This window comes from Orbicella franksi, chromosome 12, assembly GCF_964199315.1.
Source record: "Orbicella franksi chromosome 12, jaOrbFran1.1, whole genome shotgun sequence".
In the NCBI taxonomy this organism is placed as follows: domain Eukaryota; kingdom Metazoa; phylum Cnidaria; class Anthozoa; order Scleractinia; family Merulinidae; genus Orbicella; species Orbicella franksi.
In genome coordinates this window covers 958,146-981,482 of record NC_138156.1, presented here as the reverse complement: position 1 = coordinate 981,482, position 23,337 = coordinate 958,146, and the positions used below count along the sequence as shown (strand labels likewise).

At 39.5% G+C, this 23,337-nt stretch overlaps 2 pseudogenes; both read right to left on the bottom strand.

Annotated features, from left to right (window-relative positions):
* Positions 1 to 707: 707 nt before the first annotated feature.
* On the bottom strand, positions 708 to 14,708 carry LOC145463735 (uncharacterized; annotated as a pseudogene).
* Positions 14,492 to 22,363, bottom strand: LOC145463734 (uncharacterized; annotated as a pseudogene).
* Between the last annotated feature and the right edge of the window lie 974 nt (positions 22,364 to 23,337).

The window sequence follows — 23,337 nt, the reverse complement described above, 5'->3', positions numbered from 1 at the left end:
AGGCTTAGTTGATGAGAGGTTACTTCGTTGACTTTGAGATGACGCTGATTAACTCCGCTTGATTTCAGCGAGCCAGACGTGCTTTCTGGCCTAACAGGATTATCCGGACATGACAGTCTGCAAATTTGTGTGACCTCATCTGATAGGCCTGGTAGTTTACGCTTGGAATCATCTTTTTCAGATCTTTTCTTCTTAATCGATTGACGTTTGTCAATTTCAAATACCTCCGCATCAAACTCCTGCACGGGTGTTTGATAGAGTCTCCACGTATTTTGACGAAACAGAGCATCAAAGTCAACTTTTGCTTTTTCCAAGCTTTCTTTTCTATCGATAGTGGACCTTGAGTCGTCTCTCGCAGGGGATGCAACCACAACTTCTGTTACAACATTATATGAAGCACTGTCCTTCTTGTTTAGTCGACTTTCTTTTTCTGAGCCATGGCTTGATGCTGAAGAAAGTTGTCTATCAACTTTATTGGTCTCACCAGTATAATATATACATATATAGTAAATCAATAGTAGAAATGGAAAGACCAAAACAGAACCCCCAAAAAAGTATCCCATGCAAGGCACAACCAAAATCTTATAAAAATATCTGATGAGAAATCTAAAATTTGATAAAATTACAACAGACCTAATTAATTGCTAATAGTGCACAGTAAAGTGCCATTGAAATCAGTCAGATAAAATTAAGAGCGGTGGCAGGGACAGTTACGGGAGAGGAACCAGGTGTGGGGTACATCAATATTATAAGCAGTGTCCAGTAAAGGATACTAAGGATACTAAGCTACTAGATTGTTACAATATTAGGAACTAAATTACCTAGAATGCTAAGTTATAAAAATTAACCCAAACTTAATGAACAAAGAAAAAAAATTAAAAACTTTCTGTCAATTTTAAAGTTATCAGGTGTGAATTTACACATGATGCAGTCAGAGTAGTTTCTTCTGAACTTTTTAAGATCGGTCGGCCAGATTATTACTTATGCTGCTCCACAATGGAGGAGCATTAAAAAAAAAACCTTCGTGTTTTGCTATTGGTACGTGGCATAGGAAGACGATAAGGCATCCGAGACCTTGTATCGTGTGACTTGCAGTATTTCAAAGATGACAGTGTCTCTGAGAAGGACTCTGGAGCACGTCCATCCAGGATTTTTTCCAAAGAGAATCGATCATGCGAGGCAGCGGATTTTCTATGGGTAAAGGAAGTACTTGGAGTGTTACCTCCTCTCTTTGATCACCTGACATTGGTGACGGCGTATCCTCAGACAGATTGCTGAACTTTGTTCTCGCCAGGAAGCTGATGAGATGGAAGAGAGGCAAAATTTGGGGTGCTCATAGTACACGGCTCCTCCACGGAAATTTCCGGTACACCGGGGGTGGTTTCCTCGCGACCTTGCAGACTCTTCCTGGACTCTGCTGATCCGGATGTATCAAGAAAGGGAGGGTCCTGATGGGTATACAGATCTTCAGGCTTACTTGACGATAGGTTACTTCGTTGACTTTGAAATGACGCTGATTAACTCCGCTTGATTTCAGCGAGCCAGACGTGCTTTCTGGCCTAACAGGATTATCCGGACATGACAGTCTGCAAATTTGTGTGACCTCATCTGATAGGCCTGGTAGTTTACGCTTGGAATCATCTTTTTCAGATCTTTTCTTCTTAATCGATTGACGTTTGTCAATTTCAAATACCTCCGCATCAAACTCCTGCACGGGTGTTTGATAGAGTCTCCACGTATTTTGACGAAACAGAGCATCAAAGTCAACTTTTGCTTTTTCCAAGCTTTCTTTTCTATCGATAGTGGACCTTGAGTCGTCTCTCGCAGGAGATGCAACCACAACTTCTGTTGCAACATTATATGAAGCACTGTCCTTCTTGTTTAGCCGACTTTCTTTTTCTGAGCCATGGCTTGATGCTGAAGAAAGTTGTCTATCAACTTTATTGGTCTCATCAGTAAAATATATACACATATAGTAAATCAATAGTAGAAATGAAAAGACCAAAACAGAACCCCCAAAAAAGTATCCCATGCAAGGCACAACCAAAATCTAATAAAAATATCTGATGAGAAATCTAAAATTTGATAAAATTACAACAGACCTAATTAATTGCTAATAGTGCACAGTAAAGTGCCATTGAAACCAGTCAGATAAAATTAAGAGCGGTGGCAGGGACAGTTACGGGAGAGGAACCAGGTGTGGGGTACATCAATATTATAAGCAGTGTCCAGTAAAGGATACTAAGGATACTAAGCTACTAGATTGTTACAATATTAGGAACTAAATTACCTAGAATGCTAAGTTATAAAAATTAACCCAAACTTAATGAACAAAGAAAAAAAATTAAAAACTTTCTGTCAATTTTAAAGTTATCAGGTGTGAATTTACACATGATGCAGTCAAAGTAGTTTCTTCTGAACTTTTTAAGGTCGGTCAGCCAGATTATTACTTATGCTGCTCCACAATTGAAGAGCATTAAAAAAAGAACCTTCCTGTTTTGCTATTGGTACGTGGCATAGGAAGACGATAAGGCATCCGAGACCTTGTATCGTGTGACTTGCAGTATTTCAAAGATGACAGTGTCTCTGAGAAGGACTCTGGAGCACGTCCATCCAGGATTTTTTCCAAAGAGAATCGATCATGCGAGGCAGCGGATTTTCTATGGGTAAAGGAAGTACTTGGAGTGTTACCTCCTCTCTTTGATCACCTGACATTGGTGACGGCGTATCCTCAGACAGATTGCTGAACTTTGTTCTCGCCAGGAAGCTGATGAGATGGAAGAGAGGCAAAATTTGGGGTGCTCATAGTACACGGCTCCTCCACGGAAATTTCCGGTACACCGGGAGTGGTTTCCTCGCGACCTTGCAGACTCTTCCTGGACTCTGCTGATCCGGATGTATCAAGAAAGGGAGGGTCCTGATGGGTATACAGATCTTCAGGCTTACTTGACGATAGGTTACTTCGTTGACTTTGAAATGACGCTGATTAACTCCGCTTGATTTCAGCGAGCCAGACGTGCTTTCTGGCCTAACAGGATTATCCGGACATGACAGTCTGCAAATTTGTGTGACCTCATCTGATAGGCCTGGTAGTTTACGCTTGGAATCATCTTTTTCAGATCTTTTCTTCTTAATCGATTGACGTTTGTCAATTTCAAATACCTCCGCATCAAACTCCTACACGGGTGTTTGATAGAGTCTCCACGTATTTTGACGAAACAGAGCATCAAAGTCAACTTTTGCTTTTTCCAAGCTTTCTTTTCTATCGATAGTGGACCTTGAGTCGTCTCTCGCAGGAGATGCAACCACAACTTCTGTTGCAACATTATATGAAGCACTGTCCTTCTTGTTTAGCCGACTTTCTTTTTCTGAGCCATGGCTTGATGCTGAAGAAAGTTGTCTATCAACTTTATTGGTCTCATCAGTAAAATATATACACATATAGTAAATCAATAGTAGAAATGAAAAGACCAAAACAGAACCCCCAAAAAAGTATCCCATGCAAGGCACAACCAAAATCTAATAAAAATATCTGATGAGAAATCTAAAATTTGATAAAATTACAACAGACCTAATTAATTGCTAATAGTGCACAGTAAAGTGCCATTGAAACCAGTCAGATAAAATTAAGAGCGGTGGCAGGGACAGTTACGGGAGAGGAACCAGGTGTGGGGTACATCAATATTATAAGCAGTGTCCAGTAAAGGATACTAAGGATACTAAGCTACTAGATTGTTACAATATTAGGAACTAAATTACCTAGAATGCTAAGTTATAAAAATTAACCCAAACTTAATGAACAAAGAAAAAAAATTAAAAACTTTCTGTCAATTTTAAAGTTATCAGGTGTGAATTTACACATGATGCAGTCAAAGTAGTTTCTTCTGAACTTTTTAAGGTCGGTCAGCCAGATTATTACTTATGCTGCTCCACAATTGAAGAGCATTAAAAAAAGAACCTTCCTGTTTTGCTATTGGTACGTGGCATAGGAAGACGATAAGGCATCCGAGACCTTGTATCGTGTGACTTGCAGTATTTCAAAGATGACAGTGTCTCTGAGAAGGACTCTGGAGCACGTCCATCCAGGATTTTTTCCAAAGAGAATCGATCATGCGAGGCAGCGGATTTTCTATGGGTAAAGGAAGTACTTGGAGTGTTACCTCCTCTCTTTGATCACCTGACATTGGTGACGGCGTATCCTCAGACAGATTGCTGAACTTTGTTCTCGCCAGGAAGCTGATGAGATGGAAGAGAGTCAAAATTTGGGGTGCTCAAAGTACACGGCTCCTCCACGGAAATTTCTAGTGTACCGAGGCTGGTTTCCTTGTGATCTTGCAGACTCTTCCTGGACTCTGCTGATCCGGATGTATCAAGAAAGGGAGGGTCCTGATGGGTATACAGATCTTCAGGCTTACTTGACGATAGGTTACTTCGTTGACTTTGAAATGACGCTGATTAACTCCGCTTGATTTCAGCGAGCCAGACGTGCTTTCTGGCCTAACAGGATTATCCGGACATGACAGTCTGCAAATTTGTGTGACCTCATCTGATAGGCCTGGTAGTTTACGCTTGGAATCAACTTTTTCAGACCTTTTCTTCTTAATCGATTGACGTTTGTCAATTTCAAATACCTCCGCATCAAACTCCTACACGGGTGTTTGATAGAGTCTCCACGTATTTTGACGAAACAGAGCATCAAAGTCAACTTTTGCTTTTTCCAAGCTTTCTTTTCTATCGATAGTGGGCCTTGAGTCGTCTCTCGCAGGAGATGCAACCACAACTTCTGTTGCAACATTATATGAAGCACTGTCCTTCTTGTTTAGTCGACTTTCCTTTTCTGAGCCATGGCTTGATGCTGAAGAAAGTTGTCTATCAACTTTATTGGTCTCATCAGTAAAATATATACATATATAGTAAATCAATAGTAGAAATGAAAAGACCAAAACAGAACCCCCAAAAAAGTATCCCATGCAAGGCACAACCAAAATCTAATAAAAATATCTGATGAGAAATCTAAAATTTGATAAAATTACAACAGACCTAATTAATTGCTAATAGTGCACAGTAAAGTGCCATTGAAATCAGTCAGATAAAATTAAGAGCGGTGGCAGGGACAGTTACGGGAGAGGAACCAGGTGTGGGGTACATCAATATTATAAGCAGTGTCCAGTAAAGGATACTAAGGATACTAGAATGTTACAATATTAGGAACTAAATCACCTAGAATGCTAAGTTATAAAAATTAACCCAAACTTAATGAACAAAGAAAAAAAATTAAAAACTTTCTGTCAATTTTAAAGTTATCAGGTGTGAATTTACACATGATGCAGTCAAAGTAGTTTCTTCTGAACTTTTTAAGATCGGTCGGCCAGATTATTACTTATGCTGCTCCACAATGGAGGAGCATTAAAAAAAAACCCTTCGTGTTTTGCTATTGGTACGTGGCATAGGAAGACGATAAGGCATCCGAGACCTTGTATCGTGTGACTTGCAGTATTTCAAAGATGACAGTGTCTCTGAGAAGGACTCTGGAGCACGTCCATCCAGGATTTTTTCCAAAGAGAATCGATCATGCGAGGCAGCGGATTTTCTATGGGTAAAGGAAGTACTTGGAGTGTTACCTCCTCTCTTTGATCACCTGACATTGGTGACGGCGTATCCTCAGACAGATTGCTGAACTTTGTTCTCGTCAGGAAGCTGATGAGATGGAAGAGAGTCAAAATTTGGGGTGCTCAAAGTACACGGCTCCTCCACGGAAATTTCCAGTGTACCGAGGCTGGTTTCCTCGTGATCTTGCAGACTCTTCCTGGACTCTGCTGATCCGGATGTATCAAGAAAGGGAGGGTCCTGATGGGTATACAGATCTTCAGGCTTACTTGACGATAGGTTACTTCGTTGACTTTGAAATGACGCTGATTAACTCCGCTTGATTTCAGCGAGCCAGACGTGCTTTCTGGCCTAACAGGATTATCCAGACATGACAGTTTGCAAATTTGTGTGACCTCATCTGATAGGCCTGGTAGTTTACGCTTGGAATCATCTTTTTCAGATCTTTTCTTCTTAATTGATTGACGTTTGTCAATTTCAAAAACCTTCACATCGAACTCCTGCACGGGTGTTTGATAGAGTCTCCACGTATTTTGACGAAACAGAGCATCAAAGTCAACTTTATAATAATAATAATAATAATAATAATAAAACACTTTAATAGCTGACACAATTACTGGCAACCTAGTAATTTACATTGTGGGCTATAAAAGGAAGTACTTTTGCTTTTTCCAAGCTTTCTTTTCTATCGATAGTGGGCCTTCAGTCGTCTCTCGCAGGAGATGCAACCACAACTTCTGTTGCAACATTATATGAAGCACTGTCCTTCTTGTTTAGTCGACTTTCCTTTTCTGAACCACGGCTTGATGCTGAAGAAAGTTGTCTATCAACTTTATTGGTCTCATCAGTAAAATATATACATATATAGTAAATCAATAGTAGACATGGAAAGACCAAAAGAGACCCCCCAAAAAAGTATCCCATGCAAGGCACAACCAAAATCTAATAAAGATATCTGATGAGACATCTAAAATTTGATAAAATTACAACAGACCTAATTAATTGCTAATAGTGCACAGTAAAGTGCCATTGAAATCAGTCAGGTAAAATTAAGAGCGGTGGCAGGGGCAGTTACGGGAGAGGAACCAGGTGCGGGGCACATCAATATTATAAGCAGTGTCCAGTAAAGTAAAATAAGTGGCGCGCAGAAAATTTGGTGGAAAGAAAATTTAAATGAAAAGTTTATTATCAGCGAATGGCAGACTTCGAATGTGTTGACCCAGAATCCGATTTTCGTTTATCACTAGATGTTGATTTTCTTTGTCGAGTATCTCTGGGTTATATCTGAGTGAAACACCCCTCCTTAATTGAAGGTGGTACATCCGAGAAACAGGGGGGGGGTACAGTGACCTCATCAAATGAAATGCTAGCATCTAAGAAACTGTCCACTGGTGATTCTGATAACGAGCAGTTAAATTGTTCACGTTCAGGTGGAGCGTGCTGTAATACTTGGTCAAGTTAGAACTCGTGGCTATTCTGACTTGAAGGTACAACATTAACGTTAGGCGTTTTAGCTACGCAACATCTTCATTGGAGAATGGAGTACGATTCTTTGCTGCTTCCTCTAAGCTGTGAAGTTTCTCTTGACGAAGAACCTAGCTCTTCGGGGACGAGACCTCTTAATGGCTGTTCGATAGTCCTACTTGAACCCACCAATGGTTTATCTTCACAGACGTATTCCTGTGAATGAAACTTGTCATGTTTTTTCTCTGCAGTTGCGTGTTCTGTCAAGTCTGTTGAGTTGGAGTAAGACTGCTCCCGGACTTTGCTCTTGAGTGGCGAGATGTCGCTTTGCATTTCGAAAGTTTTAGGTGGAAAATAACTTGGTTTCCTTTCTGGAATTTCAGCCAGCTTCCTTTCCATGTCACCTGGGATGAAAATTTGATTATGATTATGAAGCAACAATCTTTCTGCCTGGAATCTGGAACGTTGGCCTCTCCTTCGACAAGTTGTTTCCTGAGCAGTTAAAAACAAGGCTTAAAAAATGGTTTTTGTTTATTTAAAAAAAATCCAGTCGTTAGATTTTTTTCATCATTTGCCCACTACGAATTGACATTAAATCCCCTCTGTCAACACTGGTCTAATAACATTTTGGCGATTTTCGTAATTCGTCGTAAATAGTTTTCACTGCATGTTCTGTATTATTAAAAGTTCCCTATGTCAAAATTCAGATTTTTTTGCGATAGATCATTCACGTGGTTTCTGAACTATTTTTTTGCCAAATTTCTTGAAATTCTAACGACTGGATCGTCAGAAATTGGCAAGTTTCTGCAAAAGCAATCGGTCTCAATTTTTCGAGCAACTGCGCATGCGCTGCACTTAACTGGGTTCTTTCGGTAACAAAGAAAAAGCCGAGAATTGCTGGGTTCTTTGCGTCGTTACCTTTTCTAACATATCTTTGTAATAAAAGACTAAAGTCATCAATACCGCACTGCGTTCAATAATAGAGAGAAAAATAGCACAGATAGTGCGGGTAAATAAAATGATCGCTCTATTGACGGCATGTTTGTTTATGCAATCCCTGTGCGCGCGCTCAATTGCATCAGCAAAAGCGCGCGCGAAAACTGTGTTCAGCCACCTTAAATAACGTTGACATTGAATTGACTTACGCGCCGTGTACAAACCATTCGTAAAAAACATCTAGAGAGCGAACGAGCGAGTAACTCAGATACTAGACAAAGTAAGATGTATTAAAGAACAGATTTATTTCGAACTACTTTGCGTTAGTTGCATTTAGTTCACCAGTTAAGTTCTCCAAAAGTGTTTTTCCGGTGTGAAATTTAGTGCAAAGTTTGAAATTATACTACAAAAACAGTTTCTGTCAGTCGTTGCGAATCACTCGAAATCAGACCTTTCTACCGTAAATTGAGTAGCAGATAGCGAGGAAATTCGTAAAATGTACTCCACAGAAATTTTTTCAAGTACAACAATGATCAGAGAGGTAAACTCGACTGAAGTTGACTCATTTTTTACTTAATATTATACACAGAGAGAGACACAGGTTTACGCGCCATTGCAGCGCCGAGCTACAAACAGCCAAACAAACTCTCACAACTTCAAAAAACTCAATTGAATCTACTTACAGTGACTTTCCTTGCCATTTAGAAACGAATAGAGAAAAATCTGCGTTGATTAATTGTCGATGGAAGTGTAAAAAGGGTGAAAGATTAACAATTACCGCTATTTCGCTCACGAAAATAGATCAACACGGCGGCTTCCACCCGCTGTGGGCCCGCTGTGGCGGTCCGGATGAGAAAATGCCACCCGCTCCAGGAACCAATTAGGTTCGATTTCCAGCCGTTTTGTGAGCCCGCGTTCCTTGCCCCACACATCGTTGGGAGGAGGATAAATAACCGGACTCCCAAAGCGGCTGGAAATCGAGCCTAGGAACCAATCAGATTGCAGGATTTCCGCCCGCTCACGAGCTGAGAAAAAGATAAATATATGTTATTTGTCGGCTGAGAGGTCCGTATAGTAAAAAACTGTGACCGAGGTTTTGAAAATGCTGCCCACGAGGACAGCATTTTGAAGCCCGAGTTCACAGTTTTTTACTATATAGACCGACCCTAAGGGAATTCGTTAAGTGTATTCCACAGACATTCTCCCAAATACAGCAACGATCAGAGAGGTAAACTCGACTGAAATTGACTCAAATTTTACTGCGAGAGAAACACAGGATTACGCCATTACGACGGCAAGCTACAAACAACCGAGCAAACTCTGGCAACTTCAAAACACACAATTGAATTTACTTTCAGTGACTTTCCTTGCCATTCTAAAGCGAAAAGAGATAAATTTGCGTTGACTAATCGTCGATGGACGTGTGAAAAAGGCAAAAGATTGACCATTACCGCTAACTTTCAGGAGCAAATTTTAGGCAGCGAAGAAAAGATCCGGTCCGTGGGCCGTATCGCAAAAAGCTGGACCGATCACAGCGTATGATTAGCCAATCAAATTAGAGGAATTAGGAATCCGGCCCGCTCAGATGCTTGAGAAAAAAAAAAAAACAATCAATATTTAATCGCACGCCTTTGTTAACAAGAAAATATGACATTATGTTTGGAAGACTCGCGGACCAAGGACCACATACTGTATACGAAGTCTCAGGCAACAAACGGCTAGAAACACAAGCTTAGTTTTGTTCCTTAGGATCAGTTTGTGATTCACCGCAGTTGATTGAATTTAACTGAGAGCTGTGATGCCTGATAAAGACAATGCCGCTTGCATTTTACAATTAAAGGTCACTACAAACACTGCAAAATCAATTTAATACGATCGGCAAAACAGAAGTGAAACTCCATGCTGATGATAGTGACAAACATTTTTGGCGCCAGTTTATCTCAAAATGGAAAGCATTCGCTCTTATGTTTCCAGACTCGCACTTTTTGTGTTCTTAAATAACATCTCAAAGGAAACAGATGGAAGTCTTTTATCAATACCAGGGGCGTAACAAGGGGGGGGGGGATCACTGTCTCAAAGTGAGGGTACTCACCAGATTGTCATGTCGTTTTCGCCACCTGTTGTAGGCTGTTTGCTTAAGAAAGGCTTACAAAGGGGGGGAGGGGGGTCACGGACACCCCAGGACACCCCTAGCTACGCCCCTGGCTTGGGTTGTTCGAAAGGTGGATAACGCTATCCACCGGATAAATCGCTATCCAGTGGATAAGTGTTAACAAAACAAACCACGCTATCCGCTGGATAGTGATTTATCCGGTGGATAGCGTTATCCACCTTTCGAACAACCTGGGCCTGATCAATACAATACACGTACAATAGTAGACTTAGGTAGACAATAGGTAGATGATTTATTATCGAGACCTTCGTTAAAAGTAAAGTAACAGGCATTGTATGTACAAGTGTCACTGTATTCATAAAACTAGAGTATCCAAAAGATAGTAATGCTGCGGCACATTCTGTTGAAAGTGACATATTTTACGCATTGATTCATCTACCTGCGCGTTACAAGACTTACATTAACGTCTATTCTTAAAGTAGTGCGTAACTTAAAATCTGTTCTTGTATGTATCAACTTCATGCATGATTACGCATCGATGGCGAGGTGTGACAAGGGATCGTGACAAACAAGCGCATAATGATCTGAACTATGTTTGGACATGATACTTATCAACCTCCCCTTTACCAGATCGCGAAAATCGAAAGATGTGGAAATCGTAACAGCAGAAATCCAACTTATAAATTCTGCATCGGTGCGCTTTGAATGTCTCTAGAATCAGTTGACAGACTGTGTCGTGGACGCGTATATCGCGATGTGTGAAAATACTAAAGCTTTAGTTTAAATTCATGTTTGGATGAAAGGGACTAGATCGTATCAGGTATAAAAGTAGCGTGTTTTACGGTTTTGGTTTGTTTCAGTTATTCTACAAGCTTTAGAAACGACAATTTCTCTTCATTTAAGAATTAGACCAAGGAGGCGAGACTGCGAAGAAATGACATACTTAGTTTAAAATTAAGATGGCACAATTAATCGTTCAGATTTACAAACTTTCACATACTGCATTAAGAACAAAAGCAAGAGTTGTGAAAGTCAAGCACGATCTCCTTCACATCGTTTTACATGTAAATCACAGCAAACATAACCACTAAAATTCACGCGAAAAAAGGACGACGGCTCGACGGTGTGACATCTGTCGTGACATCCTCGTATTGTTCGTGGCGCAATGCACTCTGGTAATAAGTGTCGCTGAGCATTCTGGTTAATGCAATGCATTCTGGTAAAAAGTGATGTATTTGAGAATTCGTTCTCCCTTCTATATATTCTTCTTAAATCCTGATTATGTTGCTGCTCGCTCTCTCCGCAGCAATTAAATGAGTGATCTCTATATGAAAAGAATAATTTTTTTAGTTTACTTTCAATTGATGCGTTAATTGGAAGAGTTTGCTGTTTATTTGTCTTATACAGCTTATCTCACGGCTGAATTTATTTTTAAGCACACCACAACACTGATCAGTGTTGTTTTGCTGATAAACTGTAACAAGTTTGTGTACCGAAGACAGACAAACATGAAGTGACGGCTCTACAAGTCAGTCCTGATCAACAAATACCGGCTTTTGGGTGAGATAATGTTAATATGAAATTTGAAACTACTGTTTATGACCATTGCAAAGTCAATGTATTAAGGCAGTAGGGATGGTACTGCAAAGTAATACAGTAGGGGAGCTAGTACTTACAAAGTACATAATTGTACTAGGGGGACAGGGATAGCATAGTGGTGAACAAGCTTGCCTTCCACCCATGCGGCCCAGGTTTCATACCGTGCCACATGTGGGTTGAGTTTGTTGTTGGTTCTCTCCTTGCTGCGAGAGTCTTTCTCCGGGTTTTCCGTTTTTCCTCCTTCTACAAAAACCAATCTTCAGCCTCTAAATCAACCACGATAAAAGATGTATTACGAACTATATTTTATCCAATACTTCTTCGTGTAGTTATGAATATGAAACAGTCAAACTGTGGAAATTAGAAGATGAAAAATGTCAAGTAACCGTCAGGTTACTTGACAATTATAGAACTGTATTGGCACCGTAGCATAATATAAAGTTCAGTTATCATTAGGCGAAGTGCTGGTGAAAGATTTCAAGAACGAGATCTTGTTTACTTGTTTCTCCTGTGTTACAATTTGACTCTTCTCTTTTTGATAACAGTGGCCATAAGTCAGCAGTGTCTGTACTTACATTTGATGATTCTGCTGGAAGGCTAGTCTCTGGATCAAGGGTATTTTCTTCAAACTAATTTGTTGTACGAGTAGAAAACTATTACTGAAAGAAATGAATGACGTGTATGTTGGGAGATGTTGAACACCCCATTACTTTCCCAGAAAATTGCAAAACGCTGTAATACTCAAAACGTATTGGCAAAATACTCTATTTTGAACCTTCACAACATGTTTTTAATAATTATATACCTTCTGTGTACCTGTGTAACATGTATTTTTATCAAAATCATTTATTGCCAAAGGTTATTTGAACTACTCCCATGTACTGGGGGCAGGTAAATATCTGTCGGCTTCAGCGCTGTGGAAAAGTTAAGCGTAATGGTAATTTGTCTCACTTTTTTGTCACACAAATCAGGACACTTTCCAACCGGTGATAATCTCTTGATCAGATATTTCTTTTTTCCTGTTGTTTTCAATTGAAGTTCTTTGCAGTACTAAAACAACTGTTCTTTGTCATAGAAAGGTAATTTTTCTGAAGTAATCTGGCTCTTAAGATCTCCTAAACAACATGCAATGACCTTTGCTTCACCTTCTGTTTTGGAAGCCAATTTGCATAAAGATTTTAAAAAGTCCGTAAAAATCCGTTAGTACCATTCTCCCACGCGATATGAGATTAGGCATTACGAGCTTCACATTTCATGGTACAGCCACGACAACCATCTTATTTCGAGGAAGAATTACATGCTATAATGATATCACATTACCTATTTCGGCCCATTTCGACCTATTTCGACTTGATGTCATTTCGACACATGATGAGTCATAATGTGTGAAAAAGTAATTTGCTACACATGGCGTGCCATATCCCTTATGGCGCTACACTGTATATGAAACTAAGCTACACATGACTAATTACAGGAAGTTTTAACATTACAACATAGGATATTAAGCTACTACAATGTTAAAATATTAGGAACTAGATTACCTAGAATGCTAAGTTATAGAAATTAAACCAAACTTAATAAAGAAATAAAAAAATAAAAGTAATAATAATTATGTCAATTTTAAAGTTATCAGGTGTGAATTTATGCACGACGCAGTCAAAGTAGTTTCTTCTGAACTTTTTTAGATCGGTCGGCCAGATTATTACTTATGCTGCTCCACAATTGAAAAGCATTAAAAAAAGAACCTTCGTGTTTTGCTATTGGTACGTGGCATAGGAAGACGATAAGGCATCCGAGACCTTGTATCGTGTGACTTGCGGTATTTCAAAGATGACAGTGTCTCTGAGAAGGACTCTGCAGCACGTCCATCCAGGATTTTTTCCAAAGAGAATCGATCATGCGAGGCAGCGGATTTTCTATCGGTAAAGGAAGTACTTGGAGTGTTACCTCCTCTCTTTGATCACCCGACCCTGACATTGGTGACGGCGTATCCTCAGACAGATTGCTCTTCTGCTAATCCAGATGTATCAAGAAAGGGAGGGTCCTGATGGGTATACAGATCTTCAGGCTTAGTTGATGAGAGGTTACTTCGTTGACTTTGAGATGACGCTGATTAACTCCGCTTGATTTCAGCGAGCCAGACGTGCTTTCTGGCCTAACAGGATTATCCGGACATGACAGTCTGCAAATTTGTGTGACCTCATCTGATAGGCCTGGTAGTTTACGCTTGGAATCATCTTTTTCAGATCTTTTCTTCTTAATCGATTGACGTTTGTCAATTTCAAATACCTCCGCATCAAACTCCTGCACGGGTGTTTGATAGAGTCTCCACGTATTTTGACGAAACAGAGCATCAAAGTCAACTTTTGCTTTTTCCAAGCTTTCTTTTCTATCGATAGTGGACCTTGAGTCGTCTCTCGCAGGGGATGCAACCACAACTTCTGTTACAACATTATATGAAGCACTGTCCTTCTTGTTTAGTCGACTTTCTTTTTCTGAGCCATGGCTTGATGCTGAAGAAAGTTGTCTATCAACTTTATTGGTCTCACCAGTATAATATATACATATATAGTAAATCAATAGTAGAAATGGAAAGACCAAAACAGAACCCCCAAAAAAGTATCCCATGCAAGGCACAACCAAAATCTTATAAAAATATCTGATGAGAAATCTAAAATTTGATAAAATTACAACAGACCTAATTAATTGCTAATAGTGCACAGTAAAGTGCCATTGAAATCAGTCAGATAAAATTAAGAGCGGTGGCAGGGACAGTTACGGGAGAGGAACCAGGTGTGGGGTACATCAATATTATAAGCAGTGTCCAGTAAAGGATACTAAGGATACTAAGCTACTAGATTGTTACAATATTAGGAACTAAATTACCTAGAATGCTAAGTTATAAAAATTAACCCAAACTTAATGAACAAAGAAAAAAAATTAAAAACTTTCTGTCAATTTTAAAGTTATCAGGTGTGAATTTACACATGATGCAGTCAGAGTAGTTTCTTCTGAACTTTTTAAGATCGGTCGGCCAGATTATTACTTATGCTGCTCCACAATGGAGGAGCATTAAAAAAAAAACCTTCGTGTTTTGCTATTGGTACGTGGCATAGGAAGACGATAAGGCATCCGAGACCTTGTATCGTGTGACTTGCAGTATTTCAAAGATGACAGTGTCTCTGAGAAGGACTCTGGAGCACGTCCATCCAGGATTTTTTCCAAAGAGAATCGATCATGCGAGGCAGCGGATTTTCTATGGGTAAAGGAAGTACTTGGAGTGTTACCTCCTCTCTTTGATCACCTGACATTGGTGACGGCGTATCCTCAGACAGATTGCTGAACTTTGTTCTCGCCAGGAAGCTGATGAGATGGAAGAGAGGCAAAATTTGGGGTGCTCATAGTACACGGCTCCTCCACGGAAATTTCCGGTACACCGGGGGTGGTTTCCTCGCGACCTTGCAGACTCTTCCTGGACTCTGCTGATCCGGATGTATCAAGAAAGGGAGGGTCCTGATGGGTATACAGATCTTCAGGCTTACTTGACGATAGGTTACTTCGTTGACTTTGAAATGACGCTGATTAACTCCGCTTGATTTCAGCGAGCCAGACGTGCTTTCTGGCCTAACAGGATTATCCGGACATGACAGTCTGCAAATTTGTGTGACCTCATCTGATAGGCCTGGTAGTTTACGCTTGGAATCATCTTTTTCAGATCTTTTCTTCTTAATCGATTGACGTTTGTCAATTTCAAATACCTCCGCATCAAACTCCTGCACGGGTGTTTGATAGAGTCTCCACGTATTTTGACGAAACAGAGCATCAAAGTCAACTTTTGCTTTTTCCAAGCTTTCTTTTCTATCGATAGTGGACCTTGAGTCGTCTCTCGCAGGAGATGCAACCACAACTTCTGTTGCAACATTATATGAAGCACTGTCCTTCTTGTTTAGCCGACTTTCTTTTTCTGAGCCATGGCTTGATGCTGAAGAAAGTTGTCTATCAACTTTATTGGTCTCATCAGTAAAATATATACACATATAGTAAATCAATAGTAGAAATGAAAAGACCAAAACAGAACCCCCAAAAAAGTATCCCATGCAAGGCACAACCAAAATCTAATAAAAATATCTGATGAGAAATCTAAAATTTGATAAAATTACAACAGACCTAATTAATTGCTAATAGTGCACAGTAAAGTGCCATTGAAACCAGTCAGATAAAATTAAGAGCGGTGGCAGGGACAGTTACGGGAGAGGAACCAGGTGTGGGGTACATCAATATTATAAGCAGTGTCCAGTAAAGGATACTAAGGATACTAAGCTACTAGATTGTTACAATATTAGGAACTAAATTACCTAGAATGCTAAGTTATAAAAATTAACCCAAACTTAATGAACAAAGAAAAAAAATTAAAAACTTTCTGTCAATTTTAAAGTTATCAGGTGTGAATTTACACATGATGCAGTCAAAGTAGTTTCTTCTGAACTTTTTAAGGTCGGTCAGCCAGATTATTACTTATGCTGCTCCACAATTGAAGAGCATTAAAAAAAGAACCTTCCTGTTTTGCTATTGGTACGTGGCATAGGAAGACGATAAGGCATCCGAGACCTTGTATCGTGTGACTTGCAGTATTTCAAAGATGACAGTGTCTCTGAGAAGGACTCTGGAGCACGTCCATCCAGGATTTTTTCCAAAGAGAATCGATCATGCGAGGCAGCGGATTTTCTATGGGTAAAGGAAGTACTTGGAGTGTTACCTCCTCTCTTTGATCACCTGACATTGGTGACGGCGTATCCTCAGACAGATTGCTGAACTTTGTTCTCGCCAGGAAGCTGATGAGATGGAAGAGAGTCAAAATTTGGGGTGCTCAAAGTACACGGCTCCTCCACGGAAATTTCTAGTGTACCGAGGCTGGTTTCCTTGTGATCTTGCAGACTCTTCCTGGACTCTGCTGATCCGGATGTATCAAGAAAGGGAGGGTCCTGATGGGTATACAGATCTTCAGGCTTACTTGACGATAGGTTACTTCGTTGACTTTGAAATGACGCTGATTAACTCCGCTTGATTTCAGCGAGCCAGACGTGCTTTCTGGCCTAACAGGATTATCCGGACATGACAGTCTGCAAATTTGTGTGACCTCATCTGATAGGCCTGGTAGTTTACGCTTGGAATCAACTTTTTCAGACCTTTTCTTCTTAATCGATTGACGTTTGTCAATTTCAAATACCTCCGCATCAAACTCCTACACGGGTGTTTGATAGAGTCTCCACGTATTTTGACGAAACAGAGCATCAAAGTCAACTTTTGCTTTTTCCAAGCTTTCTTTTCTATCGATAGTGGGCCTTGAGTCGTCTCTCGCAGGAGATGCAACCACAACTTCTGTTGCAACATTATATGAAGCACTGTCCTTCTTGTTTAGTCGACTTTCCTTTTCTGAGCCATGGCTTGATGCTGAAGAAAGTTGTCTATCAACTTTATTGGTCTCATCAGTAAAATATATACATATATAGTAAATCAATAGTAGAAATGAAAAGACCAAAACAGAACCCCCAAAAAAGTATCCCATGCAAGGCACAACCAAAATCTAATAAAAATATCTGATGAGAAATCTAAAATTTGATAAAATTACAACAGACCTAATTAATTGCTAATAGTGCACAGTAAAGTGCCATTGAAATCAGTCAGATAAAATTAAGAGCGGTGGCAGGGACAGTTACGGGAGAGGAACCAGGTGTGGGGTACATCAATATTATAAGCAGTGTCCAGTAAAGGATACTAAGGATACTAGAATGTTACAATATTAGGAACTAAATCACCTAGAATGCTAAGTTATAAAAATTAACCCAAACTTAATGAACAAAGAAAAAAAATTAAAAACTTTCTGTCAATTTTAAAGTTATCAGGTGTGAATTTACACATGATGCAGTCAAAGTAGTTTCTTCTGAACTTTTTAAGATCGGTCGGCCAGATTATTACTTATGCTGCTCCACAATGGAGGAGCATTAAAAAAAAACCCTTCGTGTTTTGCTATTGGTACGTGGCATAGGAAGACGATAAGGCATCCGAGACCTTGTATCGTGTGACTTGCAGTATTTCAAAGATGACAGTGTCTCTGAGAAGGACTCTGGAGCACGTCCATCCAGGATTTTTTCCAAAGAGAATCGATCATGCGAGGCAGCGGATTTTCTATGGGTAAAGGAAGTACTTGGAGTGTTACCTCCTCTCTTTGATCACCTGACATTGGTGACGGCGTATCCTCAGACAGATTGCTGAACTTTGTTCTCGTCAGGAAGCTGATGAGATGGAAGAGAGTCAAAATTTGGGGTGCTCAAAGTACACGGCTCCTCCACGGAAATTTCCAGTGTACCGAGGCTGGTTTCCTCGTGATCTTGCAGACTCTTCCTGGACTCTGCTGATCCGGATGTATCAAGAAAGGGAGGGTCCTGATGGGTATACAGATCTTCAGGCTTACTTGACGATAGGTTACTTCGTTGACTTTGAAATGACGCTGATTAACTCCGCTTGATTTCAGCGAGCCAGACGTGCTTTCTGGCCTAACAGGATTATCCAGACATGACAGTTTGCAAATTTGTGTGACCTCATCTGATAGGCCTGGTAGTTTACGCTTGGAATCATCTTTTTCAGATCTTTTCTTCTTAATTGATTGACGTTTGTCAATTTCAAAAACCTTCACATCGAACTCCTGCACGGGTGTTTGATAGAGTCTCCACGTATTTTGACGAAACAGAGCATCAAAGTCAACTTTATAATAATAATAATAATAATAATAAAACACTTTAATAGCTGACACAATTACTGGCAACCTAGTAATTTACATTGTGGGCTATAAAAGGAAGTACTTTTGCTTTTTCCAAGCTTTCTTTTCTATCGATAGTGGGCCTTCAGTCGTCTCTCGCAGGAGATGCAACCACAACTTCTGTTGCAACATTATATGAAGCACTGTCCTTCTTGTTTAGTCGACTTTCCTTTTCTGAACCACGGCTTGATGCTGAAGAAAGTTGTCTATCAACTTTATTGGTCTCATCAGTAAAATATATACATATATAGTAAATCAATAGTAGACATGGAAAGACCAAAAGAGACCCCCCAAAAAAGTATCCCATGCAAGGCACAACCAAAATCTAATAAAGATATCTGATGAGACATCTAAAATTTGATAAAATTACAACAGACCTAATTAATTGCTAATAGTGCACAGTAAAGTGCCATTGAAATCAGTCAGGTAAAATTAAGAGCGGTGGCAGGGGCAGTTACGGGAGAGGAACCAGGTGCGGGGCACATCAATATTATAAGCAGTGTCCAGTAAAGTAAAATAAGTGGCGCGCAGAAAATTTGGTGGAAAGAAAATTTAAATGAAAAGTTTATTATCAGCGAATGGCAGACTTCGAATGTGTTGACCCAGAATCCGATTTTCGTTTATCACTAGATGTTGATTTTCTTTGTCGAGTATCTCTGGGTTATATCTGAGTGAAACACCCCTCCTTAATTGAAGGTGGTACATCCGAGAAACAGGGGGGGGGGTACAGTGACCTCATCAAATGAAATGCTAGCATCTAAGAAACTGTCCACTGGTGATTCTGATAACGAGCAGTTAAATTGTTCACGTTCAGGTGGAGCGTGCTGTAATACTTGGTCAAGTTAGAACTCGTGGCTATTCTGACTTGAAGGTACAACATTAACGTTAGGCGTTTTAGCTACGCAACATCTTCATTGGAGAATGGAGTACGATTCTTTGCTGCTTCCTCTAAGCTGTGAAGTTTCTCTTGACGAAGAACCTAGCTCTTCGGGGACGAGACCTCTTAATGGCTGTTCGATAGTCCTACTTGAACCCACCAATGGTTTATCTTCACAGACGTATTCCTGTGAATGAAACTTGTCATGTTTTTTCTCTGCAGTTGCGTGTTCTGTCAAGTCTGTTGAGTTGGAGTAAGACTGCTCCCGGACTTTGCTCTTGAGTGGCGAGATGTCGCTTTGCATTTCGAAAGTTTTGGGTGGAAAATAACTTGGTTTCCTTTCTGGAATTTCAGCCAGCTTCCTTTCCATGTCACCTGGGATGAAAATTTGATTATGATTATGAAGCAACAATCTTTCTGCCTGGAATCTGGAACGTTGGCCTCTCCTTCGACAAGTTGTTTCCTGAGCAGTCCCACTCTCCAAAGTTGCCACAGTCTGAACTTCAACTGTGGATGGGTAGAACTATGTGTGACATCACTTCCAAACTGAATGCTACCTTCCCCTCCAGCAAACTTGATCTTATTGATGTTTATTAGAAACTCAGGATGATCCAACTCATTTTCTGCAGTGGCATGCACTGTGTACTTTTTAACAAAAATCAACCCACCTTGGATGTCACTAAGCCGAAGGCTTGAATTACCTGTTAAGCTCGTTATGGTCGTTTTTTCGAAATTACTTTTCCCGTAATATAAATATGCTTTGAGATGAATTATGCAAATTTTCTAATCTTCTGGCTGCTGTAACCACGGCAAGAATTGACCAATTATCACCAAACTTAGATCTGTATCGTAGACTGACGTGTTAGACGCGTTGCACGTGTCACAATGCATGATTGTTTGCTGAGTCAGCAATGTTTGCAAATTTGGACGTTTTTGACAGCTGTCAATCAAAATGACAGGTTTTAATCAATCATTGTAGGTTTAAGTATTAACCAAAATGTAAAGCAATTCATTGGCTATCATCCTGCCAAGTATCACATTATTAGCTGTAAAGACCAACAAGTTACAATCTTTCAAAATGTGTCCGGTAATTCACACGCGAAAATAAAGTATAAGCTATGGTATGTGCCACAAGGATGTGATATTTTCCTTCTCTAACTTATTGACAACTGTGGGCAGTGATGGGGTTTGGCCTTTGTTCCACATCTGATGCAATTTGAGTGAAAAACTGGCAGCAAAATTTTCCATGACTACACTTAGCTACTCCATGGTAAAACTTGCCCGTCTCGATGATGCTCTCTCAGAAATTTTTGAATTGGAAGCAAGCCAAGTAGAAGGTCAATCACTGCAGCACAAAGATAAGAAAAGGAGAAAAAGGAAAGGCGTAAGCCCTGCTACGAACTCTGACCACACAACAGGTAGCTGTGTTTAAAAACAAACTAGATGAAACAGTAACATTTTTACTTGAAACTGGTAACGTTTAGTGCGTGTTGCCGCAATTACGGATCAACAGATGTATTTATTACACTATTTACATCAAGACATTGTTGATTACTGCAATAGTAGACTCCATCCAGTTGCCGTTCTAATCAAGTGACCTTCAAAACCCTGTGATTCCTATTAAAACTCGCGGATACGCAAAGCATAGAAACTTGTTTGTTGCAGGGATTCCAATATGCAAATGTCTCACTTGCTCACTCACCCACCCACCCACCCAACCATTGGAATAGTTATATTAAAATAGTAACGAAGCCCAACGTCGTATTGGAATAGTAACCGAGCCTGATGCCATATCGAAATAGTAACCGTGCAGTCAGCGCGGTTCACGCCACCCCGAACGATGATTTTGTAGCTTTTACACCACCATGAATATTTGGTGTTTCGCCAAATTAAGGTGGAGTTGATTTCGAAGGTTTGAATTAGAAATATAGCCAACTTGAAGGCTGAATATATTCATAAGCATTGACTAATCCAGACATTAAACATGAGCAGGAGATGAGCATTTATTCGCTGGAAAGTGACCTGACAATGAGTGGTAAACTTTGACGAGAATGTCTTATTTGTCAACCTTAATGAACTTACATGAGGACAGGACAAACATCGGCACCATTATATAATATTGTAATTTCATTTTTATAATTTAGTAACATCTAAACCTTAGGGTGTACCTTTTTCTTTTCTTTCGTCTGGTTTATGCCTGTCCTTGCTCCACGTAGGTTTTGTAGGCACTTAAGCTTAACTTGAGATGCTGCCTTTTGACTTGCTGTGGATCCTTTTGCACGTCATGTCTGAAGTCTCTCAGTAAAGGTCACGTGGAGATTAAGTTTTTTTGTGGCCATTAAAAAAAACTAATTACAGGAAGTTTTAACATTACAACATACGATACTAAGCTACTTGAATGTTACAATATTAGGAACTAAATTACCTAGAATGCTCAGTTATAGAAATTAAAACAAACTTAATAAAGAAATAAAAAAAATAAAAAAAATACTGTCAATTTTAAACTCATCAGGTGTGAATTTACACATGATGCAGTCAAAGTAGTTTCTTCTGAACTTTTTAAGATCGGTCGACCAGATTATTACTTATGCTGCTCCACAATGGAAGAGCATTAAAAAAAATAAACCTTCGTTCTTTGCTATTGGTGCGTGGCATAGGAAGACGATAAGGCATCCGAGACCTTGTATCGTGTGACTTAAGCAGCAAGCTATGATTGTGATACAATGCTTCAGGTCATTGTATGTGAACTTGGCCCTGCTTGTGCTTGTAACCAAGGGCAGAATAGAGTTGTGGTTGTTTTCATTGTGCCTGTGAATCATAGCATCAACTTAAACAGTGCTGTTCACACTACTAACCTCCAACTCCACCTGATCATGCCCGGTGAACCTCCGTGTCTTGTACAGCTGGATGTGGATGGTGACTGCCCCAGATTGCTGCAGAAGAGCGACATTTCGCTCGGGGTAGTCAGTTGCACAAAACGGAACCTACAGGTTTTCAGCATGCAAAATTTCTACGGTCCGCATTTCCAAGCCACGAGATGGTGGGATATGTGTGTACAAGGCGATCAGCAATAAGTCTGCGGCCTAACAAGCTCTCTGCCTTCTTCCCCTGGCAACCTTAAAACGGGATCTCTGCAATACTTACTCAAAAAAAAAAAACTTACACTACTTCCAATACATTTATTACAATACAATAACACTAATTAATATATAGCGCGTTTACTTACAATGTTTTTTTTTGTTTGTTTCTACATTAACTGTTCAAACCCATACTAAAAAAAATAAAAATAAAAGATAAAAAAAAGGAAAATTAATTTTTGTCGCTTACACTGCCTACAACACTATATATTATACTTACATAAGTACTTACACTATACTTACTTCTTACACGATGCTTACACTTTATTAACTTGCACTAATTACAATACATGTGTTACAATACAATTACACCAGTCAAATTGAATTACAGTTTTTTTAAATTTATTTATTTCCACAATGACAACAATTGCAATTATTTTTTCAACAATTTATTTACTGAAGAATGAATAGAGTTTGGTTACAAAAGTTCACAATGACACCATATGGAATTAGTTATGAAAATAGATAATGTAAATTCTTCTCTACATACTTATTTAACTTAAAGACTTTTCTTAATGGTAGCGTTTTCCGACTTTAATTATTAGATAAAATTGTTTCCTCAAAAAACTTCGACTTTTCTTTAAACAAATTCGTTTTATTCAATTTGAAGTATATATGTTTTTCAGTTTCATATTTAGTTACCAAAATTCTTAAAAAGTGATTCAAGGAAGGTAATATTTCTTTACATCGACAATTCCACAAGAAAGATTTTCCTAAAATTACTATGTAATTAAATAGATCCATCTCCTCCTCAAAAGACCCAACAATAACATCGCAATATGTAAGC